The 22755-nt window shown below is 56.4% G+C and overlaps 1 protein-coding gene across 1 annotated transcript in view; it reads right to left on the bottom strand.

Moving 5' to 3' along the window:
- LOC129831616 (cell adhesion molecule DSCAML1-like) overlaps positions 1-22755 on the bottom strand; it is a gene marked incomplete at its 5' end in the record, with an annotated part of 114128 nt that overhangs the window by 90170 nt on the left and 1203 nt on the right. The gene's annotated exons all lie outside the window — the stretch shown is intronic.

Genomic DNA, 22755 nt, shown 5'->3' with positions numbered 1-22755 from the left:
AGAGAAGGAAAGGGGGGTAGACATGCCCTCTGCAGAGAGGTAGAGAGAAGGAGAGGGGGGTAGACATGCCCTCTGCTGAGAGGTAGAGAGAAGGAGAGGGGGTAGACAGTCCCTCTGCAGAGCGGTAGAGAGAAGGAGGGGGGTAGACATGCCCTCTGCAGAGAGGTAGAGAGAAGGAGAGGGGGGTAGACATGCCCTCTGCAGAGCGGTAGAGAGAAGGAGAGGGGGTAGACATGCCCTCTGCAGAGAGGTAGAGAGAAGGAGGGGGGTAGACATGCCCTCTGCAAAGAGGTAGAGAGAAGGAGAGGGGGGTAGACATGCCCTCTGCAGAGAGGTAGAGAGAAGGAGAGGGGGGTAGACATGCCCTCTGCTGAGAGGTAGAGAGAAGGAGAGGGGGGTAGACATGCCCTCTGCAGAGAGGTAGAGAGAAGGAGAGGGGGATAGACATGCCCTCTGCTGAGAGGTAGAGAGAAGGAGAGGGGGGTAGACATGCCCTCTGCAGAGAGGTAGAGAGAAGGAGAGGGGGTAGACATGCCCTCTGCTGAGAGGTAGAGAGAAGGAGAGGGGGGTAGACATGCCCTCTGCTGAGAGGTAGAGAGAAGGAGAGGGGGGTAGACATGCCCTCTGCTGAGAGGTAGAGAGAAGGAGAGGGGGGAAGACATGCTGCTGAGAGGTAGAGAGAAGGAGAGGGTGGTAGACATGCTGCTGAGAGGTAGAGAGAAGGAGAGTGGGTAGACATGCCCTCTGCAGAGAGGTAGAGAGAAGGAGAGGGGGGAAGACATGCCCTCTGCAGAGAGGTAGAGAGAAGGAGAGGGGGTAGACATGCCCTCTGCTGAGAGGTAGAGAGAAGGAGAGGATGGTAGACATGCCCTCTGCTGAGAGGTCGAGAGAAGGAGAGGGGGGTAGACATGCCCTCTGCAGAGAGGTAGAGAGAAGGAGAGGGGTAGACATGCCCTCTGCTGAGAGGTAGAGAGAAGGAGAGGGGGTAGACATGCCCTCTGCTGAGAGGTAGAGAGAAGGAGAGGGGGTAGACATGCCCTCTGCTGAGAGGTAGAGAGAAGGAGAGGGGGGTAGACATGCCCTCTGCAGAGAGGTAGAGCGAAGGAGTGGGGGTAGACATGCCATCTGCAGAGAGGTAGAGAAAATGAGTGGGGGTAGACATGCCCTCTGCAGAGAGGTAGAGAGAAGGAGAGGGGGTAGACATGCCCTCTGCAGAGGGGTAGAGAGAAGGAGAGGGGGGTAGACATGCCATCTGCAGAGAGGTAGAGAGAAGGAGAGGGGGGTAGACATGCCCTCTGCAGAGAGGTAGAGAGAAGGAGAGGGGGGTAGACATGCCCTCTGCTGAGAGGTAGAGAGAAGGAGAGGGGGGTAGACATGCTGCTGAGAGGTAGAGAGAAGGAGAGGGTGGTAGACATGCTGCTGAGAGGTAGAGAGAAGGAGAGTGGGTAGACATGCCCTCTGCAGAGAGGTAGAGAGAAGGAGAGGGGGGAAGACATGCCCTCTGCAGAGAGGTAGAGAGAAGGAGAGGGGGTAGACATGCCCTCTGCTGAGAGGTAGAGAGAAGGAGAGGGGGTAGACATGCCCTCTGCTGAGAGGTAGAGAGAAGGAGAGGGGGGTAGACATGCCATCTGCAGAGAGGTAGAGAAAATGAGTGGGGGTAGACATGCCATCTGCAGAGAGGTAGAGAGAAGGAGAGGGGGGTAGACATGCCCTCTGCAGAGAGGTAGAGAGAAGTAGAGGGGGGTAGACATGCCCTCTGCAGAGAGGTAGAGAGAAGGAGAGGGGGTAGACATGCCCTCTGCAGAGGGGTAGAGAGAAGGAGAGGGGGGTAGACATGCCATCTGCAGAGAGGTAGAGAGAAGGAGAGGGGGTAGACATGCCCTCTGCAGAGGGGTAGAGAGAAGGAGAGGGGGGTAGACATGCCCTCTGCTGAGAGGTAGAGAGAAGGAGAGGGGGTAGACATGCCCTCTGCAGAGAGGTAGAGTGAAGGAGAGTGGGGTAGACATGCCCTCTGCAGAGAGGTAGAGTGAAGGAGAGGGGGGTAGACATGCCCTCTGCTGAGAGGTAGAGAGAAGGAGAGGGGTAGACATGCCCTCTGCAGAGAGGTAGAGAGAAGGAGAGGGGGTAGACATGCCCTCTGCAGAGAGGTAGAGAGAAGGAGAGGGGGGTAGACATGCCCTCTGCAGAGAGGTAGAGAGAAGGAGAGGGGGGTAGACATGCCCTCTGCAGAGAGGTATAGTACAACGGTTTGATTTTCATTTTCATTACAGTACAACGGTTTGATTTGTTTGATCTTAGCTAGCTACATAGCCGTCTTTGTATCAAACATAATTGTGTAGTTATTGAGGTTCGCTAGCCAGCTATTTTCGTCCTAACGTAACGCAACGTAGCCAACACTGCTAGCTAGCCAGCTAGCCACCGAATAGCAGCATTGTAGAAACGAGTGCATTACAACGGAACGACTTGATTAGTGTAGTGTTAGCTGGCTACACAGTTGTCTTTGCTATCTTTGATTTGTTTGATCTTAGCTAGCTACTTAGCTGGCTACATAGCCGTCTTTGTATCAAAGATAATTGTGTAGTTATCGAGGTTCGCTGAATTGCGCTAGCCAGGTATTCTCGTCCTAACGTAACGTAACGTAGTCAACCCTGCTAGCTAGCCAGCTAGCCACCGATTAGCAGCACTGTAGAAACGATTACATTACAACGGAACGACTTGATTTGTGTAGTGTTAGCTAGCTACATAGTTTTCTTTGCTATCCTTGTATCTAAGATAATTGTGTAGCTTTGAGTAATTATCGGTTAGCTAGCCAGCTATTTTCGCCTGCCGCGCTGCCGTCCTCCTACCTAGCCAACACTGCTAGCTAACACTGCTAGCTAGCCAACTTCTACCGAATAGCAGCACTGTAGAAACTTACATTACAACGGAACGACTTGATTAGCGTAGTGTTAGCTAGTTGTCTTTGCTGTCCTTGTATCCATGATAATTGTGTAGTTTAGAGAAATTTAGAGAAATTGTCGAGGTTACCTAGCCAGCTTCTCTTTCAACAACGCAGCCACTGCTAGCCAGGCTACTTCACCAGCCAGCAGTACTATATCATTTTAGTCAATAAGATCTTTTTTTTTTTTTTTTTTGCAACGTAAGCTTAACTTTCTGAACATTCGAGACGTGTAGTCCACTTGTCATTCTAATCTCCTTTGCATTAGCGTAGCCTCTTCTGTAGCCTGTCAACTATGTGTCTGTCTATCCCTGGCCTCTCCTCTCTGCACAGACCATACAAACGCTTCACACCGCGTGGCCGCGCCCACCCTAACCTGGTGGTCCCAGCCCGCACGACCCACGTGGAGTTCCAGGTCTCCGGTAGCCTCTGGAACTGCCGATCTGCGGCCAACAAGGCAGAGCTCATCTCGGCCTATGCGTCCCTCCAGTCCCTCGACTTCTTGGCACTGACGGAAACATGGCTCACCACAGATAACACTGCTACTCCTACTGCTCTCTCTTCGTCTGCCCACGTGTTCTCGCACACCCCGAGAGCTTCTGGTCAGCGGGGTGGTGGCACCGGGATCCTCATCTCTCCCAAGTGGTCATTCTCTCTTTCTCCCCATACCCATCTGTCTATCGCCTCCTTTGAATTCCATGCTGTCACAGTTACCAGCCCTTTCAAGCTTAACATCCTTATCATTTATCGCCCTCCAGGTTCCCTTGGAGAGTTCATCAATGAGCTTGATGCCTTGATAAGCTCCTTTCCTGAGGACGGCTCACCTCACAGTTCTGGGTGACTTTAACCTCCCCATGTCTACCTTTGACTCATTCCTCTCTGCCTCCTTCTTTCCACTCCTCTCCTCTTTTGACCTCACCCTCTCACCTTCCCCCCCTACTCACAAGGCAGGCAATACGCTTGACCTCATCTTTACTAGATGCTGTTCTTCCACTAACCTCATTGCAACTCCCCTCCAAGTCTCCGACCACTACCTTGTATCCTTTTCCCTCTCGCTCTCATCCAACACTTCCCACACTGCCCCTACTCGGATGGTATCACGCCGTCCCAACCTTCGCTCTCTCTCCCCCGCTACTCTCTCCTCTTCCATCCTATCATCTCTCCCCTCTGCTCAAACCTTCTCCAACCTATCTCCTGATTCTGCCTCCTCAACCCTCCTCTCCTCCCTTTCTGCATCCTTTGACTCTCTATGTCCCCTATCCTCCAGGCCGGCTCGGTCCTCCCCTCCCGCTCCGTGGCTCGACGACTCATTGCGAGCTCACAGAACAGGGCTCCGGGCAGCCGAGCGGAAATGGAGGAAAACTCGCCTCCCTGCGGACCTGGCATCCTTTCACTCCCTCCTCTCTACATTTTCCTCTTCTGTCTCTGCTGCTAAAGCCACTTTCTACCACTCTAAATTCCAAGCATCTGCCTCTAACCCTAGGAAGCTCTTTGCCACCTTCTCCTCCCTCCTGAATCCTCCTCCCCCTCCCCCCCCCCCTCCTCCCTCTCTGCAGACGACTTCGTCAACCATTTCGAAAAGAAGGTCGACGACATCCGATCCTCGTTTGCTAAGTCAAACGACACCGCTGGTTCTGCTCACACTGCCCTACCCTGTGCTCTGACCTCTTTCTCCCCTCTCTCTCCAGATGAAATCTCGCGTCTTGTGACGGCCGGCCGCCCAACAACCTGCCCGCTTGACCCTATCCCCTCCTCTCTTCTCCAGACCATTTCCGGAGACCTTCTCCCTTACCTCACCTCGCTCATCAACTCATCCTTGACCGCTGGCTACGTCCCTTCCGTCTTCAAGAGAGCGAGAGTTGCACCCCTTCTGAAAAAACCTACACTCGATCCCTCCGATGTCAACAACTACAGACCAGTATCCCTTCTTTCTTTTCTCTCCAAAACTCTTGAACGTGCCGTCCTTGGCCAGCTCTCCTGCTATCTCTCTCAGAATGACCTTCTTGATCCAAATCAGTCAGGTTTCAAGACTAGTCACTCAACTGAGACTGCTCTTCTCTGTATCACGGAGGCGCTCCGCACTGCTAAAGCTAACTCTCTCTCCTCTGCTCTCATCCTTCTAGACCTATCGGCTGCCTTCGATACTGTGAACCATCAGATCCTCCTCTCCACCCTCTCCGAGTTGGGCATCTCCGGCGCGGCCCACGCTTGGATTGCGTCCTACCTGACAGGTCGCTCCTACCAGGTGGCGTGGCGAGAATCTGTCTCCTCACCACGCGCTCTCACCACTGGTGTCCCCCAGGGCTCTGTTCTAGGCCCTCTCCTATTCTCACTATACACCAAGTCACTTGGCTCTGTCATAACCTCACATGGTCTCTCCTATCATTGCTATGCAGACGACACACAATTAATCTTCTCCTTTCCCCCTTCTGATGACCAGGTGGCGAATCGCATCTCTGCATGTCTGGCAGACATATCAGTGTGGATGACGGATCACCACCTCAAGCTGAACCTCGGCAAGACGGAGCTGCTCTTCCTCCCGGGGAAGGACTGCCCGTTCCATGATCTCGCCATCACGGTTGACAACTCCATTGTGTCCTCCTCCCAGAGCGCTAAGAACCTTGGCGTGATCCTGGACAACACCCTGTCGTTCTCAACTAACATCAAGGCGGTGGCCCGTTCCTGTAGGTTCATGCTCTACAACATCCGCAGAGTACGACCCTGCCTCACACAGGAAGCGGCGCAGGTCCTAATCCAGGCCCTTGTCATCTCCCGTCTGGATTACTGCAACTCGCTGTTGGCTGGGCTCCCTGCCTGTGCCATTAAACCCCTACAACTCATCCAGAACGCCGCAGCCCGTCTGGTGTTCAACCTTCCCAAGTTCTCTCACGTCACCCCGCTCCTCCGCTCTCTCCAATGGCTTCCAGTTGAAGCTCGCATCCGCTACAAGACCATGGTGCTTGCCTACGGAGCTGTGAGGGGAACGGCACCTCAGTACCTTCAGGCTCTGATCAGGCCCTACACCCAAACAAGGGCACTGCGTTCATCCACCTCTGGCCTGCTCGCCTCCCTACCACTGAGGAAGTACAGTTCCCGCTCAGCCCAGTCAAAACTGTTCGCTGCTCTGGCACCCCAATGGTGGAACAAACTCCCTCACGACGCCAGGACAGCGGAGTCAATCACCACCTTCCGGAGACACCTGAAACCCCACCTCTTCAAGGAATACCTAGGATAGGATAAAGCAATCCTTCTGCCCCCCCCCCCCCCCCTTAAAAGATTTAGATGCACTATTGTAAAGTGGCTGTTCCACTGGATGTCATAAGGTGAATGCACCAATTTGTAAGTCGCTCTGGATAAGAGCGTCTGCTAAATGACTTAAATGTAAATGTAAATGTAGGTAGAGTGAAGGAGAGGGGGTAGACATGCCCTCTGCAGAGTGGTAGAGAGAAGGAGGGGGGGAGACATGCCCTCTGCAGAGAGGTAGAGAGAAGGAGAGGGGGGTAGACATGCCCTCTGCAGAGAGGTAGAGAGAAGGAGAGGGGTAGACATGCCCTCTGATGAGAGGTAGAGAGAAGGAGAGGGTGGTAGACATGCCCTCTGCTGAGAGGTAGAGAGAAGGAGGGGGGGGTAGACATGCCCTCTGCTGAGAGGTAGAGAGAAGGAGAGGGGGGGGGGGTAGACATGCCCTCTGCAGAGAGGTAGAGAGAAGGAGAGGGGGGTAGACATGCCCTCTGCAGAGAGGTAGAGAGAAGGATAGGGGGTAGACATGCCCTCTGCAGAGCGGTAGAGTGAAGGAGAGGGGGTAGACATGCCCTCTGCAGAGCGGTAGAGAGAAGGAGGGGGGGGTACACATGCCCTCTGCAGAGAGGTAGAGAGAAGGAGGGGGGTAGACATGCCCTCTGCTGAGAGGTAGAGAGAAGGAGAGGGGGGTAGACATGACCTCTTCTGAGAGGTAGAGAGAAGGAGGGGGGGTAGACATGCCCTCTGCTGAGAGGTAGAGAGAAGGAGAGGGGGGTAGACATGCCCTCTGCAGAGAGGTAGAGAGAAGGAGAGGGGGTAGACATGCCCTCTGCTGAGAGGTAGAGAGAAGGAGAGGGGGGTAGACATGCCCTCTGCAGAGAGGTAGAGTGAAGGAGAGGGGGTAGACATGCCCTCTGCTGAGAGGTAGAGAGAAGGAGAGGGGGGTAGACATGCCCTTTGCAGAGAGATAGAGAGGAGAGGGGGTAGACACGCCCTCTGTTGAGAGGTAGAGAGAAGGAGGGGGGGTAGACATGCCCTCTGCTGAGAGGTAGAGAGAAGGAGAGGGGGGTAGACATGCCCTCTGCAGAGAGGTAGAGTGAAGGAGAGGGGGTAGACATGCCCTCTGCTGAGAGGTAGAGAGAAGGAGAGGGGGGTAGACATGCCCTCTGCTGAGAGGTAGAGAGAAGGAGAGGGGGGTAGACATGCCCTCTGCTGAGAGGTAGAGAGAAGGAGAGGGGGTAGACATGCCCTCTGCAGAGAGGTAGAGAGAAGGAGAGGGGGGTAGACATGCCCTCTGCTGAGAGGTAGAGAGAAGGAGAGGGGGGTAGACATGCCCTCTGCAGAGAGGTAGAGAGAAGGAGAGGGGGTAGACATGCCCTCTGCAGAGAGGTAGAGAGAAGGAGAGGGGGGTAGACATGCCCTCTGCTGAGAGGTAGAGAGAAGGAGAGGGGGGTAGACATGCCCTCTGCAGAGAGGTAGAGAGAAGGAGAGGGGGTAGACATGCCCTCTGCTGAGAGGTAGAGAGAAGGAGAGGGGGGTAGACATGCCCTTTGCAGAGAGATAGAGAGGAAAGGGGGTAGACACGCCCTCTGTTGAGAGGTAGAGAGAAGGAGGGGGGGTAGACATGCCCTCTGCTGAGAGGTAGAGAGAAGGAGAGGGGGGTAGACATGCCCTCTGCAGAGAGGTAGAGTGAAGGAGAGGGGGTAGACATGCCCTCTGCTGAGAGGTAGAGAGAAGGAGAGGGGGGTAGACATGCCCTCTGCTGAGAGGTAGAGAGAAGGAGAGGGGGGTAGACATGCCCTCTGCTGAGAGGTAGAGAGAAGGAGAGGGGGTAGACATGCCCTCTGCAGAGAGGTAGAGAGAAGGAGAGGGGGGTAGACATGCCCTCTGCTGAGAGGTAGAGAGAAGGAGAGGGGGGTAGACATGCCCTCTGCAGAGAGGTAGAGAGAAGGAGAGGGGGTAGACATGCCCTCTGCAGAGAGGTAGAGAGAAGGAGAGGGGGGTAGACATGCCCTCTGCTGAGAGGTAGAGAGAAGGAGAGGGGGGTAGACATGCCCTCTGCAGAGAGGTAGAGAGAAGGAGAGGGGGTAGACATGCCCTCTGCAGAGAGGTAGAGAGAAGGAGAGGGGGTAGACATGCCCTCTGCAGAGAGGTAGAGAGAAGGAGAGGGGGGTAGACATGCCCTCTGCTGAGAGGTAGAGAGAAGGAGAGGGGGGTAGACATGCCCTCTGCAGAGAGGTAGAGAGAAGGAGAGGGGGGTAGACATGCCCTCTGCAGAGAGGTAGAGTGAAGGAGAGGGGGGTAGACATGCCCTCTGCTGAGAGGTAGAGAGAAGGGGAGGGGGTAGACATAACCTCTGCAGAGAGGTAGAGAGAAGGAGAGGGGGGTAGACATGCCCTCTGCAGAGAGGTAGAGAGAAGGAGAGGGGGGTAGACATGCCCTCTGCTGAAAGGTAGAGAGAAGGAGAGGGGTGAAGACATGCCCTCTGCTGAGAGGTAGAGAGGAGAGGGTGGTAGACATGCCCTCTGCTGAGAGGTAGAGAGAAGGGGAGGGTGGTAGACATGCCCTCTGCAGAGAGGTAGAGAGAAGGAGAGGGGGTAGACATGCCCTCTGCAGAGAGGTAGAGAGAAGGAGGGGGGGGGGTAGACATGCCCTCTGCTGAGAGGTAGAGAGAAGGAGAGGGGGTAGACATGCCCTCTGCATGAGAGGTAGAGAGAAGGAGAGGGGGGTAGACATGCCCTCTGCTGAGAGGTAGAGAGAAGGAGAGGGGGTAGACATGCCCTCTGCTGAGAGGTAGAGAGAAGGAGAGGGGGGTAGACATGCCCTCTGCTGAGAGGTAGAGAGAAGGAGAGGGGGGTAGACATGCCCTCTGCAGAGAGGTAGAGAGAAGGAGAGGGGGGTAGACATGCCCTCTGCAGAGAGGTAGAGAGAAGGAGAGGGGGGTAGACATGCCCTCTGCTGAGAGGTAGAGAGAAGGAGGGGGGGTAGACATGCCCTCTGCTGAGAGGTAGAGAGAAGGAGAGGGGGTAGACATGCCCTCTGCAGAGAGGTAGAGAGAAGGAGAGGGGTAGACATGCCCTCTGCAGAGAGGTAGAGAGAAGGAGGGGGGGGTAGACATGCCCTCTGCTGAGAGGTAGAGAGAAGGAGAGGGGGTAGACATGCCCTCTGATGAGAGGTAGAGAGAAGGAGAGGGGGGTAGACATGCCCTCTGCTGAGAGGTAGAGAGAAGGAGAGGGGGTAGACATGCCCTCTGCTGAGAGGTAGAGAGAAGGAGGGGGGGGTAGACATGCCCTCTGCTGAGAGGTAGAGAGAAGGAGAGGGGGGTAGACATGCCCTCTGCTGAGAGGTAGAGAGAAGGAGGGGGGGGGGTAGACATGCCCTCTGCTGAGAGGTAGAGAGAAGGAGAGGGGTAGACATGCCCTCTGCAGAGAGGTAGAGAGAAGGAGAGGGGTAGACATGCCCTCTGCTGAGAGGTAGAGAGAAGGAGAGGGGGTAGACATGCCCTCTGCAGAGAGGTAGAGAGAAGGAGAGGGGGTAGACATGCCCTCTGCTGAGAGGTAGAGAGAAGGAGAGGGGGTAGACATGCCCTCTGCAGAGAGGTAGAGAGAAGGAGAGGGGGTAGACATGCCCTCTGCTGAGAGGTAGAGAGAAGGAGAGGGGGGTAGACATGCCCTCTGCAGAGAGGTAGAGAGAAGGAGAGGGGGTAGACATGCCCTCTGCTGAGAGGTAGAGAGAAGGAGAGGGGGTAGACATGCCCTCTGCAGAGAGGTAGAGAGAAGGAGAGGGGGGTAGACATGCCCTCTGCTGAGAGGTAGAGAGAAGGAGGGGGGGTACACATGCCCTCTGCATAGAGGTAGAGAGAAGGAGATGGGTGTAGACATGCCCTCTGCAGAGAGGTAGAGAGAAGGAGAGGGGGTAGACATGCCCTCTGCAGAGAGGTAGAGAGAAGGAGAGGGGTGTAGACATGCCCTCTGCAGAGAGGTAGAGAGAAGGAGAGGGGGTAGACATGCCCTCTGCAGAGAGGTAGAGAGAAGGAGAGGGGGGTAGACATGCCCTCTGCAGAGCGGTAGAGAGAAGGAGGGGGGTACACATGCCCTCTGCAGAGAGGTAGAGAGAAGGAGAGGGGGTAGACATGCCCTCTGCAGAGAGGTAGAGAGAAGGAGAGGGGGGTAGACATGCCCTCTGCAGAGAGGTAGAGAGAAGGAGAGGGGGTAGACATGCCCTCTGCAGAGAGGTAGAGAGAAGGAGAGGGGGTAGACATGCCCTCTGCTGAGAGGTAGAGAGAAGGAGAGGGGGTAGACATGCCCTCTGCTGAGAGGTAGAGAGAAGGAGAGGGGGTAGACATGCCCTCTGCAGAGAGGTAGAGAGAAGGAGAGGGGTAGACATGCCCTCTGCAGAGAGGTAGAGAGAAGGAGAGGGGGTAGACATGCCCTCTGCTGAGAGGTAGAGAGAAGGAGAGGGGGTAGACATGCCCTCTGCAGAGAGGTAGAGAGAAGGAGAGGGGGTAGACATGCCCTCTGCTGAGAGGTAGAGAGAAGGAGAGGGGGTAGACATGCCCTCTGCAGAGAGGTAGAGAGAAGGAGAGGGGGTAGACATGCCCTCTGCTGAGAGGTAGAGAGAAGGAGAGGGGGTAGACATGCCCTCTGCTGAGAGGTAGAGAGAAGGAGAGGGGGTAGACATGCCCTCTGCAGAGAGGTAGAGAGAAGGAGAGGGGGTAGACATGCCCTCTGCAGAGAGGTAGAGAGAAGGAGAGGGGGTAGACATGCCCTCTGCTGAGAGGTAGAGAGAAGGAGGGGGGTAGACATGCCCTCTGCAGAGAGGTAGAGAGAAGGAGAGGGGGTAGACATGCCCTCTGCTGAGAGGTAGAGAGAAGGAGAGGGGGTAGACATGCCCTCTGCAGAGAGGTAGAGAGAAGGAGAGGGGGTAGACATGCCCTCTGCAGAGAGGTAGAGAGAAGGAGAGGGGGGTAGACATGCCCTCTGCTGAGAGGTAGAGAGAAGGAGAGGGGGGTAGACATGCCCTCTGCAGAGAGGTAGAGAGAAGGAGAGGGGTAGACATGCCCTCTGCAGAGAGGTAGAGAGAAGGAGAGGGGGTAGACATGCCCTCTGCTGAGAGGTAGAGAGAAGGAGGGGGGTAGACATGCCCTCTGCAGAGAGGTAGAGAGAAGGAGAGGGGGTAGACATGCCCTCTGCAGAGAGGTAGAGAGAAGGAGAGGGGGTAGACATGCCCTCTGCTGAGAGGTAGAGAGAAGGAGAGGGGGTAGACATGCCCTCTGCAGAGAGGTAGAGAGAAGGAGAGGGGTAGACATGCCCTCTGCAGAGAGGTAGAGAGAAGGAGAGGGGTAGACATGCCCTCTGCTGAGAGGTAGAGAGAAGGAGAGGGGGTAGACATGCCCTCTGCAGAGAGGTAGAGAGAAGGAGAGGGGTAGACATGCCCTCTGCTGAGAGGTAGAGAGAAGGAGAGGGGGTAGACATGCCCTCTGCAGAGAGGTAGAGAGAAGGAGAGGGGGTAGACATGCCCTCTGCTGAGAGGTAGAGAGAAGGAGAGGGGGTAGACATGCCCTCTGCTGAGAGGTAGAGAGAAGGAGAGGGGGTAGACATGCCCTCTGCAGAGAGGTAGAGAGAAGGAGAGGGGTAGACATGCCCTCTGCAGAGAGGTAGAGAGAAGGAGAGGGGTAGACATGCCCTCTGCTGAGAGGTAGAGAGAAGGAGGGGGTAGACATGCCCTCTGCAGAGAGGTAGAGAGAAGGAGAGGGGTAGACATGCCCTCTGCTGAGAGGTAGAGAGAAGGAGAGGGGGTAGACATGCCCTCTGCAGAGAGGTAGAGAGAAGGAGAGGGGGTAGACATGCCCTCTGCAGAGAGGTAGAGAGAAGGAGAGGGGGGTAGACATGCCCTCTGCTGAGAGGTAGAGAGAAGGAGAGGGGGTAGACATGCCCTCTGCAGAGAGGTAGAGAGAAGGAGAGGGGGTAGACATGCCCTCTGCAGAGAGGTAGAGAGAAGGAGAGGGGGTAGACATGCCCTCTGCTGAGAGGTAGAGAGAAGGAGGGGGTAGACATGCCCTCTGCAGAGAGGTAGAGAGAAGGAGAGGGGGTAGACATGCCCTCTGCAGAGAGGTAGAGAGAAGGAGGGGGTAGACATGCCCTCTGCTGAGAGGTAGAGAGAAGGAGAGGGGGTAGACATGCCCTCTGCAGAGAGGTAGAGAGAAGGAGAGGGGGGTAGACATGCCCTCTGCTGAGAGGTAGAGAGAAGGAGAGGGGGGTAGACATGCCCTCTGCAGAGAGGTAGAGAGAAGGAGAGGGGGGTAGACATGCCCTCTGCAGAGAGGTAGAGAGAAGGAGAGGGGGTAGACATGCCCTCTGCTGAGAGGTAGAGAGAAGGAGGGGGTAGACATGCCCTCTGCAGAGAGGTAGAGAGAAGGAGAGGGGGTAGACATGCCCTCTGCTGAGAGGTAGAGAGAAGGAGAGGGGGGTAGACATGCCCTCTGCTGAGAGGTAGAGAGAAGGAGGGGGTAGACATGCCCTCTGCTGAGAGGTAGAGAGAAGGAGAGGGGGGTAGACATGTCCTCTGCTGAGAGGTAGAGAGAAGGAGAGGGGGTAGACATGCCCTCTGCAGAGAGGTAGAGAGAAGGAGAGGGGGTAGACATGCCCTCTGCTGAGAGGTAGAGAGAAGGAGAGGGGGTAGACATGCCCTCTGCTGAGAGGTAGAGAGAAGGAGAGGGGGGTAGACATGCCCTCTGCTGAGAGGTAGAGAGAAGGAGAGGGGGTAGACATGCCCTCTGCTGAGAGGTAGAGAGAAGGAGAGGGGGGTAGACATGCCCTCTGCTGAGAGGTAGAGAGAAGGAGAGGGGGGTAGACATGCCCTCTGCTGAGAGGTAGAGAGAAGGAGAGGGGGTAGACATGCCCTCTGCTGAGAGGTAGAGAGAAGGAGAGGGGGTAGACATGCCCTCTGCAGAGAGGTAGAGAGAAGGAGAGGGGGGTAGACATGCCCTCTGCTGAGAGGTAGAGAGAAGGAGAGGGGGTAGACATGCCCTCTGCTGAGAGGTAGAGAGAAGGAGAGGGGGTAGACATGCCCTCTGCTGAGAGGTAGAGAGAAGGAGAGGGGGGTAGACATGCCCTCTGCAGAGAGGTAGAGAGAAGGAGAGGGGGGTAGACATGCCCTCTGCTGAGAGGTAGAGAGAAGGAGAGGGGGGTAGACATGCCCTCTGCTGAGAGGTAGAGAGAAGGAGAGGGGGTAGACATGCCCTCTGCTGAGAGGTAGAGAGAAGGAGAGGGGGTAGACATGCCCTCTGCTGAGAGGTAGAGAGAAGGAGGGGGTAGACATGCCCTCTGCTGAGAGGTAGAGAGAAGGAGAGGGGGTAGACATGCCCTCTGCTGAGAGGTAGAGAGAAGGAGAGGGGGGTAGACATGCCCTCTGCTGAGAGGTAGAGAGAAGGAGAGGGGGTAGACATGCCCTCTGCTGAGAGGTAGAGAGAAGGAGAGGGGGTAGACATGCCCTCTGCAGAGAGGTAGAGAGAAGGAGAGGGGGTAGACATGCCCTCTGCAGAGAGGTAGAGAGAAGGAGAGGGGGTACACATGCCCTCTGCAGAGAGGTAGAGAGAAGGAGAGGGGGTAGACATGCCCTCTGCTGAGAGGTAGAGAGAAGGAGAGGGGGGTAGACATGCCCTCTGCTGAGAGGTAGAGAGAAGGAGAGGGGTAGACATGCCCTCTGCAGAGAGGTAGAGAGAAGGAGAGGGGGTAGACATGCCCTCTGCTGAGAGGTAGAGAGAAGGAGAGGGGTAGACATGCCCTCTGCTGAGAGGTAGAGAGAAGGAGAGGGGGGTAGACATGCCCTCTGCTGAGAGGTAGAGAGAAGGAGAGGGGTAGACATGCCTTCTGCTGAGAGGTAGAGAGAAGGAGAGGGGGTAGACATGCCCTCTGCTGAGAGGTAGAGTGAAGGAGAGGGGGGTAGACATGCCCTCTGCAGAGAGGTAGAGAGAAGGAGAGGGGTAGACATGCCCTCTGCAGAGAGGTAGAGAGAAGGAGAGGGGTAGACATGCCCTCTGCTGAGAGGTAGAGAGAAGGAGAGGGGGTAGACATGCCCTCTGCAGAGAGGTAGAGAGAAGGAGAGGGGGGTAGACATGCCCTCTGCAGAGAGGTAGAGAGAAGGAGAGGGGGTAGACATGCCCTCTGCAGAGAGGTAGAGAGAAGGAGAGGGGGTAGACATGCCCTCTGCAGAGAGGTAGAGAGAAGGAGAGGGGGGTAGACATGCCCTCTGCAGAGAGGTAGAGAGAAGGAGAGGGGGTAGACATGCCCTCTGCTGAGAGGTAGAGAGAAGGAGAGGGGGTAGACATGCCCTCTGCAGAGAGGTAGAGTGAAGGAGAGGGGGGTAGACATGCCCTCTGCAGAGAGGTAGAGAGAAGGAGAGGGGTAGACATGCCCTCTGCTGAGAGGTAGAGAGAAGGAGGGGGGTAGACATGCCCTCTGCAGAGAGGTAGAGAGAAGGAGAGGGGGTAGACATGCCCTCTGCTGAGAGGTAGAGAGAAGGAGAGGGGGTAGACATGCCCTCTGCAGAGAGGTAGAGAGAAGGAGAGGGGGGTAGACATGCCCTCTGCTGAGAGGTAGAGAGAAGGAGAGGGGGGTAGACATGCCCTCTGCTGAGAGGTAGAGAGAAGGAGAGGGGGGTAGACATGCCCTCTGCTGAGAGGTAGAGAGAAGGAGAGGGGTAGACATGCCCTCTGCTGAGAGGTAGAGAGAAGGAGAGGGGGGGTAGACATGCCCTCTGCTGAGAGGTAGAGAGAAGGAGAGGGGGTAGACATGCCCTCTGCTGAGAGGTAGAGAGAAGGAGAGGGGGGTAGACATGCCCTCTGCTGAGAGGTAGAGAGAAGGAGGGGGGGTAGACATGCCCTCTGCAGAGAGGTAGAGAGAAGGAGAGGGGGTAGACATGCCCTCTGCAGAGAGGTAGAGAGAAGGAGAGGGGGTAGACATGCCCTCTGCTGAGAGGTAGAGAGAAGGAGAGGGGGGTAGACATGCCCTCTGCTGAGAGGTAGAGAGAAGGAGAGGGGGTAGACATGCCCTCTGCTGAGAGGTAGAGAGAAGGAGAGGGGGTAGACATGCCCTCTGCTGAGAGGTAGAGAGAAGGAGAGGGGGGTAGACATGCCCTCTGCTGAGAGGTAGAGAGAAGGAGAGGGGGGTAGACATGCCCTCTGCTGAGAGGTAGAGAGAAGGAGAGGGGGGTAGACATGCCCTCTGCAGAGAGGTAGAGAGAAGGAGAGGGGGTAGACATGCCCTCTGCTGAGAGGTAGAGAGAAGGAGAGGGGGGTAGACATGCCCTCTGCAGAGAGGTAGAGAGAAGGAGAGGGGGTAGACATGCCCTCTGCTGAGAGGTAGAGAGAAGGAGAGGGGGGTAGACATGCCCTCTGCTGAGAGGTAGAGAGAAGGAGAGGGGGTAGACATGCCCTCTGCTGAGAGGTAGAGAGAAGGAGAGGGGGGTAGACATGCCCTCTGCAGAGAGGTAGAGAGAAGGAGAGGGGGGTAGACATGCCCTCTGCTGAGAGGTAGAGAGAAGGAGAGGGGGGTAGACATGCCCTCTGCTGAGAGGTAGAGAGAAGGAGAGGGGGGTAGACATGCCCTCTGCAGAGAGGTAGAGAGAAGGAGAGGGGGGTAGACATGCCCTCTGCAGAGAGGTAGAGAGAAGGAGAGGGGGTAGACATGCCCTCTGCAGAGAGGTAGAGAGAAGGAGAGGGGGTAGACATGCCCTCTGCAGAGAGGTAGAGAGAAGGAGAGGGGGTAGACATGCCCTCTGCTGAGAGGTAGAGAGAAGGAGAGGGGGGTAGACATGCCCTCTGCAGAGAGGTAGAGAGAAGGAGAGGGGGTAGACATGCCCTCTGCAGAGAGGTAGAGAGAAGGAGAGGGGGGTAGACATGCCCTCTGCAGAGAGGTAGAGAGAAGGAGAGGGGGTAGACATGCCCTCTGCTGAGAGGTAGAGAGAAGGAGAGGGGGGTAGACATGCCCTCTGCTGAGAGGTAGAGAGAAGGAGAGGGGGTAGACATGCCCTCTGCTGAGAGGTAGAGAGAAGGAGAGGGGGTAGACATGCCCTCTGCAGAGAGGTAGAGAGAAGGAGAGGGGGTAGACATGCCCTCTGCTGAGAGGTAGAGAGAAGGAGAGGGGGGTAGACATGCCCTCTGCAGAGAGGTAGAGAGAAGGAGAGGGGGGTAGACATGCCCTCTGCTGAGAGGTAGAGAGAAGGAGAGGGGGGTAGACATGCCCTCTGCTGAGAGGTAGAGAGAAGGAGAGGGGGGTAGACATGCCCTCTGCAGAGAGGTAGAGAGAAGGAGAGGGGGTAGACATGCCCTCTGCAGAGAGGTAGAGAGAAGGAGAGGGGGGTAGACATGCCCTCTGCAGAGAGGTAGAGAGAAGGAGAGGGGGTAGACATGCCCTCTGCTGAGAGGTAGAGAGAAGGAGAGGGGGGTAGACATGCCCTCTGCAGAGAGGTAGAGAGAAGGAGAGGGGGGTAGACATGCCCTCTGCAGAGAGGTAGAGAGAAGGAGAGGGGGTAGACATGCCCTCTGCTGAGAGGTAGAGAGAAGGAGAGGGGGTAGACATGCCCTCTGCAGAGAGGTAGAGAGAAGGAGAGGGGGGTAGACATGCCCTCTGCAGAGAGGTAGAGAGAAGGAGAGGGGGTAGACATGCCCTCTGCTGAGAGGTAGAGAGAAGGAGAGGGGGGTAGACATGCCCTCTGCAGAGAGGTAGAGAGAAGGAGAGGGGGTAGACATGCCCTCTGCTGAGAGGTAGAGAGAAGGAGAGGGGGTAGACATGCCCTCTGCTGAGAGGTAGAGAGAAGGAGAGGGGGGTAGACATGCCCTCTGCTGAGAGGTAGAGAGAAGGAGAGGGGGGTAGACATGCCCTCTGCAGAGAGGTAGAGAGAAGGAGAGGGGGTAGACATGCCCTCTGCAGAGAGGTAGAGAGAAGGAGAGGGGGGTAGACATGCCCTCTGCAGAGAGGTAGAGAGAAGGAGAGGGGGGTAGACATGCCCTCTGCTGAGAGGTAGAGAGAAGGAGAGGGGGGTAGACATGCCCTCTGCAGAGAGGTAGAGTGAAGGAGAGGGGGTAGACATGCCCTCTGCAGAGAGGTAGAGAGAAGGAGAGGGGGGTAGACATGCCCTCTGCTGAGAGGTAGAGAGAAGGAGAGGGGGGTAGACATGCCCTCTGCTGAGAGGTAGAGAGAAGGAGAGGGGGGTAGACATGCCCTCTGCTGAGAGGTAGAGAGAAGGAGAGGGGGGTAGACATGCCCTCTGCTGAGAGGTAGAGAGAAGGAGAGGGGGTAGACATGCCCTCTGCTGAGAGGTAGAGAGAAGGAGAGGGGGGTAGACATGCCCTCTGCTGAGAGGTAGAGAGAAGGAGAGGGGGTAGACATGCCCTCTGCTGAGAGGTAGAGAGAAGGAGAGGGGGGTAGACATGCCCTCTGCTGAGAGGTAGAGAGAAGGAGAGGGGGGTAGACATGCCCTCTGCAGAGAGGTAGAGAGAAGGAGAGGGGGTAGACATGCCCTCTGCAGAGAGGTAGAGAGAAGGAGAGGGGGTAGACATGCCCTCTGCTGAGAGGTAGAGAGAAGGAGAGGGGGGTAGACATGCCCTCTGCTGAGAGGTAGAGAGAAGGAGAGGGGGTAGACATGCCCTCTGCTGAGAGGTAGAGAGAAGGAGAGGGGGTAGACATGCCCTCTGCTGAGAGGTAGAGAGAAGGAGAGGGGGGTAGACATGCCCTCTGCTGAGAGGTAGAGAGAAGGAGAGGGGGGTAGACATGCCCTCTGCTGAGAGGTAGAGAGAAGGAGAGGGGGTAGACATGCCCTCTGCAGAGAGGTAGAGAGAAGGAGAGGGGGGTAGACATGCCCTCTGCTGAGAGGTAGAGAGAAGGAGAGGGGGGTAGACATGCCCTCTGCAGAGAGGTAGAGTGAAGGAGAGGGGGTAGACATGCCCTCTGCTGAGAGGTAGAGAGAAGGAGAGGGGGGTAGACATGCCCTCTGCAGAGAGGTAGAGAGAAGGAGAGGGGGGTAGACATGCCCTCTGCTGAGAGGTAGAGAGAAGGAGAGGGGGGTAGACATGCCCTCTGCTGAGAGGTAGAGAGAAGGAGAGGGGGGTAGACATGCCCTCTGCAGAGAGGTAGAGAGAAAGAGAGGGTGGTAGACATGCCCTCTGCTGAGAGGTAGAGAGAAGGAGAGGGGGGTAGACATGCCCTCTGCAGAGAGGTAGAGAGAAGGAGAGGGGGTAGACATGCCCTCTGCTGAGAGGTAGAGAGAAGGAGAGGGGGGTAGACATGCCCTCTGCTGAGAGGTAGAGAGAAGGAGAGGGGGGTAGACATGCCCTCTGCAGAGAGGTAGAGAGAAGGAGAGGGGGTAGACATGCCCTCTGCTGAGAGGTAGAGAGAAGGAGAGGGGGGTAGACATGCCCTCTGCTGAGAGGTAGAGAGAAGGAGAGGGGGTAGACATGCCCTCTGCTGAGAGGTAGAGAGAAGGAGAGGGGGGTAGACATGCCCTCTGCAGAGAGGTAGAGAGAAGGAGGGGGGTAGACATGCCCTCTGCAGAGAGGTAGAGAGAAGGAGAGGGGGGTAGACATGCCCTCTGCAGAGAGGTAGAGAGAAGGAGAGGGGGGTAGACATGCCCTCTGCAGAGAGGTAGAGAGAAGGAGAGGGGGTAGACATGCCCTCTGCAGAGAGGTAGAGAGAAGGAGAGGGGGGTAGACATGCCCTCTGCAGAGAGGTAGAGAGAAGGAGAGGGGGTAGACATGCCCTCTGCTGAGAGGTAGAGAGAAGGAGAGGGGGGTAGACATGCCCTCTGCAGAGAGGTAGAGAGAAGGAGAGGGGGGTAGACATGCCCTCTGCTGAGAGGTAGAGAGAAGGAGAGGGGGGTAGACATGCCCTCTGCTGAGAGGTAGAGAGAAGGAGAGGGGGTAGACATGCCCTCTGCTGAGAGGTAGAGAGAAGGAGAGGGGGGTAGACATGCCCTCTGCAGAGAGGTAGAGAGAAGGAGAGGGGGTAGACATGCCCTCTGCTGAGAGGTAGAGAGAAGGAGAGGGGGGTAGACATGCCCTCTGCTGAGAGGTAGAGAGAAGGAGAGGGGGTAGACATGCCCTCTGCTGAGAGGTAGAGAGAAGGAGAGGGGGTAGACATGCCCTCTGCTGAGAGGTAGAGAGAAGGAGAGGGGGGTAGACATGCCCTCTGCAGAGAGGTAGAGAGAAGGAGAGGGGGTAGACATGCCCTCTGCTGAGAGGTAGAGAGAAGGAGAGGGGGGTAGACATGCCCTCTGCAGAGAGGTAGAGAGAAGGAGAGGGGGGTAGACATGCCCTCTGCTGAGAGGTAGAGAGAAGGAGAGGGGGTAGACATGCCCTCTGCTGAGAGGTAGAGAGAAGGAGAGGGGGGTAGACATGCCCTCTGCTGAGAGGTAGAGAGAAGGAGAGGGGGGTAGACATGCCCTCTGCTGAGAGGTAGAGAGAAGGAGAGGGGGTAGACATGCCCTCTGCTGAGAGGTAGAGAGAAGGAGAGGGGGGTAGACATGCCCTCTGCTGAGAGGTAGAGAGAAGGAGAGGGGGTAGACATGCCCTCTGCTGAGAGGTAGAGAGAAGGAGAGGGGGGTAGACATGCCCTCTGCAGAGAGGTAGAGAGAAGGAGAGGGGGGTAGACATGCCCTCTGCAGAGAGGTAGAGAGAAGGAGAGGGGGTAGACATGCCCTCTGCAGAGAGGTAGAGAGAAGGAGAGGGGGGTAGACATGCCCTCTGCAGAGAGGTAGAGAGAAGGAGAGGGGGTAGACATGCCCTCTGCAGAGAGGTAGAGAGAAGGAGAGGGGGGTAGACATGCCCTCTGCTGAGAGGTAGAGAGAAGGAGAGGGGGGTAGACATGCCCTCTGCAGAGAGGTAGAGAGAAGGAGAGGGGGTAGACATGCCCTCTGCTGAGAGGTAGAGAGAAGGAGAGGGGGTAGACATGCCCTCTGCTGAGAGGTAGAGAGAAGGAGAGGGGGGTAGACATGCCCTCTGCTGAGAGGTAGAGAGAAGGAGAGGGGGGTAGACATGCCCTCTGCTGAGAGGTAGAGAGAAGGAGAGGGGGTAGACATGCCCTCTGCAGAGAGGTAGAGAGAAGGAGAGGGGGGTAGACATGCCCTCTGCAGAGAGGTAGAGAGAAGGAGAGGGGGTAGACATGCCCTCTGCTGAGAGGTAGAGAGAAGGAGAGGGGGGTAGACATGCCCTCTGCTGAGAGGTAGAGAGAAGGAGAGGGGGGTAGACATGCCCTCTGCAGAGAGGTAGAGAGAAGGAGAGGGGGTAGACATGCCCTCTGCTGAGAGGTAGAGAGAAGGAGAGGGGGGTAGACATGCCCTCTGCAGAGAGGTAGAGAGAAGGAGAGGGGGGTAGACATGCCCTCTGCTGAGAGGTAGAGAGAAGGAGAGGGGGGTAGACATGCCCTCTGCTGAGAGGTAGAGAGAAGGAGAGGGGGGTAGACATGCCCTCTGCAGAGAGGTAGAGAGAAGGAGAGGGGGGTAGACATGCCCTCTGCAGAGAGGTAGAGAGAAGGAGAGGGGGGTAGACATGCCCTCTGCAGAGAGGTAGAGAGAAGGAGAGGGGGGTAGACATGCCCTCTGCAGAGAGGTAGAGAGAAGGAGAGGGGGGTAGACATGCCCTCTGCAGAGAGGTAGAGAGAAGGAGAGGGGGGTAGACATGCCCTCTGCTGAGAGGTAGAGAGAAGGAGAGGGGGGTAGACATGCCCTCTGCAGAGAGGTAGAGAGAAGGAGAGGGGGGTAGACATGCCCTCTGCAGAGAGGTAGAGAGAAGGAGAGGGGGGTAGACATGCCCTCTGCAGAGAGGTAGAGAGAAGGAGAGGGGGGTAGACATGCCCTCTGCAGAGAGGTAGAGAGAAGGAGAGGGGGGTAGACATGCCCTCTGCTGAGAGGTAGAGAGAAGGAGAGGGGGGTAGACATGCCCTCTGCAGAGAGGTAGAGAGAAGGAGAGGGGGGTAGACATGCCCTCTGCAGAGAGGTAGAGAGAAGGAGAGGGGGGTAGACATGCCCTCTGCAGAGAGGTAGAGAGAAGGAGAGGGGGTAGACATGCCCTCTGCAGAGAGGTAGAGAGAAGGAGAGGGGGGTAGACATGCCCTCTGCAGAGAGGTAGAGAGAAGGAGAGGGGGTAGACATGCCCTCTGCAGAGAGGTAGAGAGAAGGAGAGGGGGTAGACATGCCCTCTGCTGAGAGGTAGAGAGAAGGAGAGGGGGGTAGACATGCCCTCTGCAGAGAGGTAGAGAGAAGGAGAGGGGGTAGACATGCCCTCTGCAGAGAGGTAGAGAGAAGGAGAGGGGGTAGACATGCCCTCTGCAGAGAGGTAGAGAGAAGGAGAGGGGGTAGACATGCCCTCTGCAGAGAGGTAGAGAGAAGGAGAGGGGGTAGACATGCCCTCTGCAGAGAGGTAGAGAGAAGGAGAGGGGGTAGACATGCCCTCTGCAGAGAGGTAGAGAGAAGGAGAGGGGTAGACATGCCCTCTGCAGAGAGGTAGAGAGAAGGAGAGGGGGTAGACATGCCCTCTGCAGAGAGGTAGAGAGAAGGAGAGGGGGGTAGACATGCCCTCTGCTGAGAGGTAGAGAGAAGGAGGGGTGGAAGACTGAAGATCTCTTCAGCTTCAAAATCACAGAGCTCGGGTGTGTGCGTGCACGGTGTCCACATTTACTTGTCCGAGCATAATATATATGTTAATGATGTGCAGGGGAGAGAGAGAGAGAGAGAGAGACATGGGTGTCTGTGAATATGAGACACCCAGAGAAACTGAGACGGAGAGACAGAGAGGGAGCGAAAATGTCAATGAGCAATAAGGCAGCTGGTGTTATGTGCTGGGGACTACTGTGTGTGTGTGTGTGCACATGTGTCTGTCTGAGTGTGTGTGTGTGTGTGTGTGTGTGTGTGTGAGTGTCCCACCTCCCCTGCCCTGTCAGGTAGGGTTTGTGTGAGTTCACCATGATGTGCCCTACGGCCAAACGGACCAACTTCCACTACCCTTACCCCCCATCCTCACTCGTCCTCACCACTCTCTCCCTCCTTCCCTCCCTCTCTCTCCTCAACATCACTATCCCATTTGTGTCTCTGTCTAGTCTCCCCAGATCTTTCGTCCCCCAAACAATACCCCCTCCTCCTCCCCTCTCCTCCTCCTCCCCTCTCCTCCTCCTCCCCTCGCCTCCTCCCCTCTCCTCCTCCTCCCCTCTCCTCAGCTCCCAGTGACACACAGGGGAAGCTGCGCCCCGGAACAACCAGTGTCCCCTCCTGTCACCACGGCCACGCTCGGCAGGGGCTCCGAGAGGATCGGAGTGGAGCGGGCAGGAAGGGGAGCGAGGTGTCCCAGGAGATCAGGATCAAACTCATCTCAGAGAGGGGCTGCGGCGAAGCGGACAGAGGTCCAGGACACAGCCGACAGAGCTTAAACGATCCCCTCATCTCCTCCCTATCAATCCCTCTCTCTCTCACTCTCTCTCTCTCCTTGCGTAAACACCTCTGTCGGTTAGAGGGGGGGCGAGGCGATCGGTCATGATAGGTGACGGCGGTGGGAGGAACGCAGCGGCTGAATGTGCAACAGTTCTCCGCGG

This window comes from Salvelinus fontinalis, chromosome 33, assembly GCF_029448725.1.
Source record: "Salvelinus fontinalis isolate EN_2023a chromosome 33, ASM2944872v1, whole genome shotgun sequence".
NCBI lineage: Eukaryota > Metazoa > Chordata > Actinopteri > Salmoniformes > Salmonidae > Salvelinus > Salvelinus fontinalis.
This window is presented reverse-complemented; position numbering and strand designations above follow the sequence as displayed.